The sequence below is a fragment of the Lucilia sericata genome, unplaced genomic scaffold, assembly GCF_015586225.1.
Source record: "Lucilia sericata isolate MDLA Ls3-8-SP2 unplaced genomic scaffold, ASM1558622v1 Contig000900F_arrow, whole genome shotgun sequence".
Classification (NCBI taxonomy): domain Eukaryota; kingdom Metazoa; phylum Arthropoda; class Insecta; order Diptera; family Calliphoridae; genus Lucilia; species Lucilia sericata.
The window spans coordinates 105001-114665 of record NW_023994887.1 but is presented as its reverse complement, the minus strand read 5'-3'; positions in this window follow the sequence as shown (position 1 = coordinate 114665).

The following is a 9665-nucleotide window of genomic DNA, read 5'->3' as shown; positions in this document are numbered from 1 at the left end:
GTTTTTTTATGGAACAAGCACATTTATACTTATTTGCAAAGCTTGGGGGAATTTTATTTTGTATTGAGATGTGGTCATTTTATTGGCTGTTTCTAAATATAAAAGTACGCTACTTTTGCTAATAGACTTGACTTATTAGTTCACTACAGACTAGACTATAGACTAGACCATAGAGTATACTATAGAGTAGACTATAAACTAGACTACAGAGTAGACTATAGATTAGACTATAGACTAGACTATAGACTAGACTATAGACTAGACTAGACTAGACTATAGACTAGACTATAGACTAGACTATAGACTAGACTATAGACTAGACTATAGACTAGACTATAGACTAGACTATAGACTAGACTATAGACTAGACTATAGACTAGACTATAGACTAGACTATAGACTAGACTATAGACTAGACTATAGACTAGACTATAGATAGACTATAGACTAGACTATAGACTAGACTATAGACTAGACTATAGACTAGACTATAGACACTAGACTATAGACTAGACTATAGACTAGACTATAGACTAGACTATAGACTAGATAGACTAGACTATAGACTAGACTATAGACTAGACTAGACTATAGACTAGACTATAGACCTATAGACTATAGACTACTATACTAGACTATAGACTAGACTATACTAGACTAGACTATAGACTAGACTATAGACTAGAGACTATAGACTAGACTAGATAGACTATAGACTAGACTAGACTATAGACTAGACTATAGACTAGACTAAATACTAGACTATAAAGACTAGACTATAGACTAGACTATAGACTAGACTATAGACTAGACTATAGACTAGACTATAGACTAGACTATAGACTAGACTATAGACTAGACTATAGACTAGACTATAGACTAGACTATAGACTAGACTATAGACTAGACTATAGACTAGACTATAGACTAGACTATAGACTAGACTATAGACTAGACTATAGACTAGACTATAGACTAGACTATAGACTAGACTATAGACTAGACTAAAGACTAGACTATAGACTAGACTATAGACTAGACTATAGACTAGACTATAGACTAGACTATAGACTAGACTATAGACTAGACTATAGACTAGACTATAGACTAGACTATAGACTAGACTATAGACTAGACTATAGACTAGACTATAGACTAGACTATAGACTAGACTATAGACTAGACTATAGACTAGACTATAGATTAGACTATAGACTAGACTATAGACTAGACTATAGACTAGACTATAGACTAGACTATAGACTAGACTATAGACTAGACTATAGACTAGACTATAGACTAGACTATAGACTAGACTATAGACTAGACTATAGACTAGACTATAGACTAGACTATAGACTAGACTATAGACTAGACTATAGACTAGACTATAGACTAGACTATAGACTAGACTATAGACTAGACTATAGACTAGACTATAGACTAGACTATAGACTAGACTATAGACTAGACTATAGACTAGACTATAGACTAGACTATAGACTAGACTATAGACTAGACTATAGACTAGACTATAGACTAGACTATAGACTAGACTATAGACTAGACTATAGACTAGACTATAGACTAGACTATAGACTATACTAGACAGACTAGACTATAGACTAGACTATAGACTAGACTATACAGACTAGACTATAGACTAGACTATAGACTAGACTATAGACTAGACTATACAGACTAGACTATAGACTAGACTATAGACTAGACTATAGACTAGACTATAGACTAGACTATAGACTAGACTATAGACTAGACTATAGACTAGACTATAGACTAGACTATAGACTAGACTATAGACTAGACTATAGACTAGACTATAGACTAGACTATAGACTAGACTAGACTAGACTAGACTAGACTAGACTATAGACTAGACTAGACTAGACTATAGACTAGACTATAGACTAAACTATAGACTAGACTATAGACTCGAGTATAGACCAGACTTAGACTAGACTATAGTCTATTAGACCTAGAAACATATAATCAGAAGAAGAATTTCATTTGTTATATAAACTCCTCCAAAACCTCTACAACTCCTTTAACAAATGTCAGTTAAAACCAAATCCTTTAGTTTTTTTCCTCATTTTTTATTTTATTTATTATGATTTTTTGTTTTTCTGTTATTGTTTTTTTATGATATAATTGCAACAATATTATTTTTTCATGTATATTTTTATGTATATATAGTTTTATTTTTGTTTTATATTTATTTTATGTTTCTGTTCTTCCGTTTTTTCATTTTTAATGATTTGTTTAATATTTTTTTTCAATAATGAATCTTATAGTTAATAATTATTTGTAATTAATATACATTCAAACCTTTTAGAAAGAGTATTTGATAGAAAATTATAAATTTTTTAAATAGAAAAAATTAATGTTATGAAAAAGATTATTTTTTTTAATTCTTTAGAAAAAGGCTTGAGTGTGTTTTTGTTTTTAAATAAAAAATATGTTTTTTTTTAGTTTCTTGTAATGTTTTGGTAAAAAAATTAAATTATGTTTTATTAGAAATATGTTTTTTTTTATATTTTTTGTTTGAAACAAAAATTGTTTTTGTTTTTTTTTTAATATTTAGGCAACCATGTTTTGTTTTTTGTGTATAATTTGTTTTTTTGTATTTATTTTTATAAAGTAATTAATTGTATATTGTTTAAATTGTTTTTTTTCCTTATAAATGATTTTCCTTTTATTTTAGAATAATAATTGTGAAGAGTTAGTAACTAGGTTGGGAGTTTTGATGTAGAAATTCTAACAAAATTTTATGAAATTTAGTTTTTTTAGCTTAGAATATGAAAATTTTCTCTCTGATCTGAACATTTTCTGAAAATGAACTCACAAACACAAAATCAGCGTTTTATTGAATATTGAATGTATTTCAAAACATGATTCTAGAAATTTTCATTTCACTAAAATATACAATTTTACTTGTATTGAGGTTTTTTTCTTAATTCTATTTAATTAAGATCGCAGCAATTCCTAAAGAAATGAGATCTTGCATGTTAGTAATGTATAGAACAATTATTTGCCGTTTAAAATGGATCCATTATGATTACCCAAAGCTCATTGAGAGCAATTTCAAAACGTTTGTGAGAAGCAGGATTCATCCACAAACAGGTACCAAGCGAATTGAAGCCGAGAAACCTTAAAAAACGTTCTTTCATGTTGATAATGCTTCGAATCATTACCCAAAGCATAAAAGATCTCTGTTAAGCTTGGTTTTATATCCAACCTGTGACTTGGATCCCCATATTGAAAACGATGAGATCCAATATATAGTCTAGATTACAGACTAGACTATAGTCCATTCTATATAATAGGCTATAGTTTAATCTATAGTCAAGACTATGGATTAGTCTATAGTCTAGATTAGCCTATAGTCTTGTCTATAATCTAATATATAGCCTATTCTATAGTATAAACTATAGTTTAATCATGATAGACTTGGGACCTTCATGTTGATCACTTTATAAGACCTGTAAAGAGAGATCCTACTAGGAAAGGGCATTGACAAAGGAAATGAGTGATAAATTCATCTTAATCTGGCAGCTTGTGCAGACGTCGATATTTGGTAGTTTCAATCTTCTAACATGAAGCCCAAGCAGCCAGTGATGACTGGGATTGTGTTTCGTAGCTGTGCTCCCTGGAATTTATACCAAGACTTGTGATCTTTGTGGGCTGCAATTCTATAGTCTAGCTAGTCTATAGTCTAGTCTATAGTCTAGTCTATAGTCTAGTCTATAGTCTAGTCTATAGTCTAGTCTAGTCTATAGTCTAGTCTATAGTCTAGTCTATAGTCTAGTCTATAGTCTAGTCTATAGTCTAGTCTATAGTCTTCTATAGTCTAGTCGATAGTCTAGTCTAGAGTCTAGTCTATAGTCTATCTATAGTCTAGGTCTATAAGTCTAGTCTATAGTCTAGTCTATAGTCTAGTCTATAGTCTAGTTCTAGTCTAGTCTAGTCTAGTCTATAGTCTAGTCTATAGTCTAGTCTATAGTCTAGTCTATAGTCTAGTCTATAGTCTAGTCTATAGTCTATCTATAGTCTAGTCTATAGTCTAGTCTATAGTCTAGTCTAGTCTAGTCTAGTCTATAGTCTAGTCTATAGTCTAGTCTTAGTCTAGTCTATAGTCTAGTCTATGTCTAGTCTATAGTCTATCTATAGTATAGTCTATAGTCCTAGTCTATAGTCTAGTCTATAGTCTAGTCATATAGTCTAGTCTATAGTCTAGTCTATAGTCTAGTCTATAGTCTAGTCTATAGTCTAGTCTATAGTCTAGTCTATAGTCTAGTCTATAGTCTAGTCTAAGTCTAGTCTATAGTCTAGTCTATAGTCTAGTCTATAGTCTAGTCTATAGTCTAGTCTATAGTCTAGTCTATGTCTATAGTCTAGTCTATAGTCTAGTCTATAGTCTAGTCTAGTCTAGTCTATAGTCTAGTCTATAGTCTAGTCTATAGTCTAGTCTATAGTCTAGTCTATAGTCTAGTCTGTAGTCTAGTCTAGTCATAGTCTATTCTATAGTCTAGTCTATAGTCTATTCTATAGTCTAGTCTATAGTCTAGTCTAGTCTAGTCTATAGTCTAGTCTATAGTCTAGTCTATAGTCTAGTCTATAGTCTAGTCTATAGTCTAGTCTATAGTCTAGTCTATAGTCTAGTCTATAGTCTAGTCTAGTCATAGTCTAGTCTATAGTCTAGTCTAGTCAGTCTATAGTCTATAGTCTAGTCTATAGTCTAGTCTATAGTCTAGTCTATAGTCTAGTCTATAGTCTAGTCTATAGTCTACTATAGTCTAGTCTATAGTCTAGTCTATAGTCTAGTCTATAGTCTAGTCTATAGTCTAGTCTATAGTCTAGTCTATAGTCTAGTCTATAGTCTAGTCTATAGTCTAGTCTATAGTCTAGTCTATAGTCTAGTCTATAGTCTAGTCTAAGTCTAGTCTATAGTCTAGTCTATAGTCTAGTCTATAGTCTAGTCTATAGTCTAGTCTATAGTCTAGTCTATAGTCTAGTCTAGTCTAGTCTAGTCTATAGTCTAGTCTAGTCTATAGTCTAGTCTAGTCTATAGTCTAGTCTAGTCTATAGTCTAGTCTAGTCTATAGTCTAGTCTAGTCTATAGTCTAGTCTAGTCTATAGTCTAGTCTAGTCTAGTTAGTCTATAGTCTAGTCTATAGTCTAGTCTATAGTCTAGTCTATAGTCTAGTCTATAGTCTAGTCTATAGTCTAGTCTATAGTCTAGTCTATAGTCTAGTCTATAGTCTAGTCTATAGTCTAGTCTATAGTCTAGTCTATAGTCTAGTCTATAGTCTAGTCTATAGTCTAGTCTATAGTCTAGTCTATAGTCTAGTCTATAGTCTAGTCTATAGTCTAGTCTATAGTCTAGTCTAGTCTATAGTCTAGTCTATAGTCTAGTCTATAGTCTAGTCTATAGTCTAGTCTATAGTCTAGTCTATAGTCTAGTCTATAGTCTAGTCTAGTCTATAGCCTAACCTAGTTACTTTCCACAATTTATTTTGAGATTTCGTTTTTACAAAAATTGTTTGTGTTTTGTGGTTTTTGAGTTATTTTTTCCTTTTTTTAATTTATTTTTTTATTTGAAATTATTTAAATGTTATTGAATGTTTTTAATTGTTTGTTTTTCTCAGTGTATATAAGAATTATAACAATGACAAATTGTTGTTTTATTACACACACACACATAAAGCAGAGCAGCAGTTTTAATAATTTAATTATTATTTTTCTTTAAATTAAAAATATTAAATTATTAAATTATAAATATGTTTTATTATTATAGTTTTCTTTTATTCGAAAAACTCATTGGTTTAAAAAAGATATTGTTGTTAATAAACTCTGGTTTCAACAATTATTTTGTTTTTTTTTTTTCATTAAAAAAATTATATTTTTAAAAAATCCTTGTTTTTTTTTTTGTCGATTATTTAGCAGTAGAAAAAGAAGTGCAAAAAGTAGATTTTTAACAATTGTTAAAGTTATTTTGTAGTATTTTTTTTACTTTTTTATAATTTAGCTTTTACAAAAAAACTTAATACTTTTAAGGGGAATTTGTGTTTGAGGGGTGTTAAAAGTATGGAAAGAAATGATGGAGGAGTGGTTTTTATGTTTTATTTTAAATTTAGTTTTCTTTTAATTTTGCTAAGCAAACAAATTCGAATTTATAGAGTTTTTAGAAAAACTGTTTTTTTTGTTTAAATTATTGTTAATTTTATATGTTGATTATAGAAAGGAAATGAAATTCATGAAACGTTATTGTAAATTTTCGAAATAACTTTCTTATAAATTTTTTCTTATTCATTCTAATGCCATCATAAACTCCAGAAATGTTTCGACTTTTACAAGAAATTTTTTCAAATTTTCTTTTGAATGAAATTTTTCAAAATTGCACTTTCATGAAAAATTTGTTTATTTTTATGGAAAATTTATGAAATTATTTCTTTATACAGAAATATTCCGAAATTCTCCTTTTATATAGAAAATTTTCTCAATTATCTTTTTTGTTATAGCAATTTTTGAAATGCTCTCTTTTGATAAAAAACTTTTTCGAAATTGTTTTCGAATTTTTTTTGTTTTCATAGAAAATTTTTGAAAATTCCTCTTTTCTTTAGAAAACTTTCGAAATTTTCTCTTTTCTATCATTTTTTTTCCCAAATTTTCACTTTTATTATAGAAAATTTTGGAAATTTTCACTTTTTTAAAGAAAATTTTCGAAATTTTCACTTTTTTATATAAAATTTTCGAAATTTTCACTTTTTTATAGAAAATTTTCGAAATTTTCACTTTTTTATAGAAAACATTAGAACATTTTTTGTTTTCATAGAAAATGTTCTCAATTATCTTTTTTGTTATAGCAATTTTTGAAATGCTCTCTTTTGATAAAAAACTTTTTCGAAATTGTTTTCGAATTTTTTTTTTGTTTTCATAGAAAATTTTTGAAAATTCCTCTTTTCTTTAAAAAACTTTCGAAATTTTCTCTTTTCTATCATTTTTTTCCAAATTTTCACTTTTATTATAGAAAATTTTCGAAATTTTCACTTTTTTAAAGAAAATTTTCGAAATTTTCACTTTTTTATAGAAAATTTTCGAAATTTTCACTTTTTTATAGAAAACATTAGAACATTTTTTGTTTTCATAGAAAGTTCCTTTTTTCTTTAGAAAATTTTCGAAATTTTCACTTTTCTATAGAAAATTTTCGAAATTTTCACTTTTCTATAGAAAGTTTTCGAAATTTTCACTTTTCTATAGAAAATTTTCGAAATTTTCACTTTTCTATAGAAAATTTTCGAAATTTTCACTTTTCTATAGAAAATTTTTGAAATTTTCACTTTTCTATAGAAAATTTTCACTTTTCTATAGAAAATTTTCACTTTTCTATAGAAAATTTTCGAAATTTTCACTTTTCTATAGAAAATTTTCGAAATTTTCACTTTTCTATAGAAAATTTTCGAAATTTTCACTTTTCTATAGAAAATTTTCGAAATTTTCACTTTTCTATAGAAAATTTTCGAAATTTTCACTTTTCTATAGAAAATTTTCGAAATTTTCACTTTTCTATAGAAAATTTTCGAAATTTTCACTTTTTTATAGAAAATTTTCGAAATTTTCACTTTTTTATAGAAAACATTAGAAATAGAATTTTTCCATAGAAATTTTTCTCTTTTCTGTAGAAAATTTTTTTGAAATTGTTTTCGAATTATTTTTTTTTTGTTTTCATAGAAATTTTCCAAAAATTCCTCTTTTCTTTAAAAAACTTTGAAATTTTCTCTTTTCTATAATTTTTTTTCGAAATTTTTCTCTTTTTATAGAAAACTTTCGAAATTCTCCTTTTTTAAAAGAAAATTTTCGAAATTCTTTCTTTTAATCAAATTTTTTCTAAATTCTCTTCTTATATAATATTTTCGAAATTTTTCCTTTTACACGAAATTTTCGATATTTTGTTATTTCTAGATACTTTTGAAAACATTTTTTTATTTTTATTGAAATTTTTTGAAATTCTGTCTTTTTAAAGAAAATTTAAGAAATTCTCTTTGTTTTTAAGAAAATTTTCGAAATTCTCTTTTTTTAAGAACATTTTTGAATTTCTCTTTTTTTTTAAGAAAATTTTCGAAATTTTCTTTTTTAAGGAAAATTTTGGAAATTTTCTCTTTTAATAGACATTTTTCTAAATTCTCTTTTTATAGACTATTTTCGTAGTTTTCTGCTTTTATTGAACATTTTCGAAGTTCTCTTTTTATAGAATATTTTTGAAACTCTTTCTTTTATACGAAATTTTCGATATTGTGTTATTTCTAGATAATTTTGAAAAATTCTTTCTTTTTATTGAAATTTTACAAAATTCTGACTTTTTAAAGAAAATTTTCGAAATTCTCATTTTTTAAAGAAAATTTTTTAAATTTTCTTTTTTAAAGAAGATTTTCGAAATTCTCTTTTTTAAATTTTCGAAATTTTCTTTTTTTTCAAAGAAAATTTTTGAAATTCTCTCTTTTAATAGAAATTTTTCTAAATTCTCTTTTTATAGAACATTTTTGAAATTTTTACTTTTATACGAAATTTTCGATATTTTGTTATTTCGAGATAATTTTCAAAAGTTCTTTCTATTTATTTTTCAAAATTCTGTCTTTTAAAGAAAATTTAAGAAATGCTCTTTTTTTAAATATTCTAAATTCTCGTTTTTTAAGAAAATTTTAGAAATTCTCCTTTTTTAAAGAAAATTTTTGAAATTCTCTTTTTTTATAGAATATTTTTGAACATTTTCGATGTTCTCTTTTTAGAGAATATTTACTCTTTCTATTATAAGAAATTTTCGACATTTTGTTATTTCTAGATAATTTTCAAAAATTCTCTCTTTTTATAAAATTTATCGAAATTCTGTCTTAAAGAAAATTTTCGAAATTCTCTTTTTTTAAAGAAGATTTTCGAAATTCTCTTTTTTTAAGAAAATTTTCGAAATTCTCTTTTTTTAAAGACAATTTTTGAAATTATCTTTTGTAATAGAAATTTTTCTAAATTCTCTTTTTATAGAATATTTTCGAAATTTTCTGTTTTTATTGAACATTTTCGTAATTCTATATAAAATTGTTCGATATTCTGTCTTTTTATGGGAAATTTAAGAAATTCTCTTTTTTTAAAAATTTTTTCAAAATTCTCTTTTTTTAAAGACAATTTTGGAAATTCTCTCTTTTAATAAGAATTTTTCTAAATTCTCTTTTTATAGAATATTTTTGAAATTCATTCTTTAATACGAAATTTTCGATATTTTGTTATTTCTTGATCATTTTCAAAAATTCTCTCTTTTTATTGAAATTATTCGAAATTCTGTCTTTTTAAAGAAAATATAAGAAATTCTATTTTTTTTAATACATATTTTCGAAATTCTGTCTTATTAAACAAAATTTAAGAAATTCTCTATTTTTAAAGAAAAATTTCGAATTTTTTTTTTTTTTGTAGAATATTTTTGAAATAGAACATTTTCGAAGTTCTCTTTTTATAGAATATATTTGAGAAACTCTTTCCTTAAAAACGAGATATTTTCATATTATTTTTATTTAACAATAATTTTCAAAAATTCTCTCTTTTGATTAAAAATTTTTGAAATTCTCTATTTTTATAGAAAATTTTCGAAATTTTCTCTA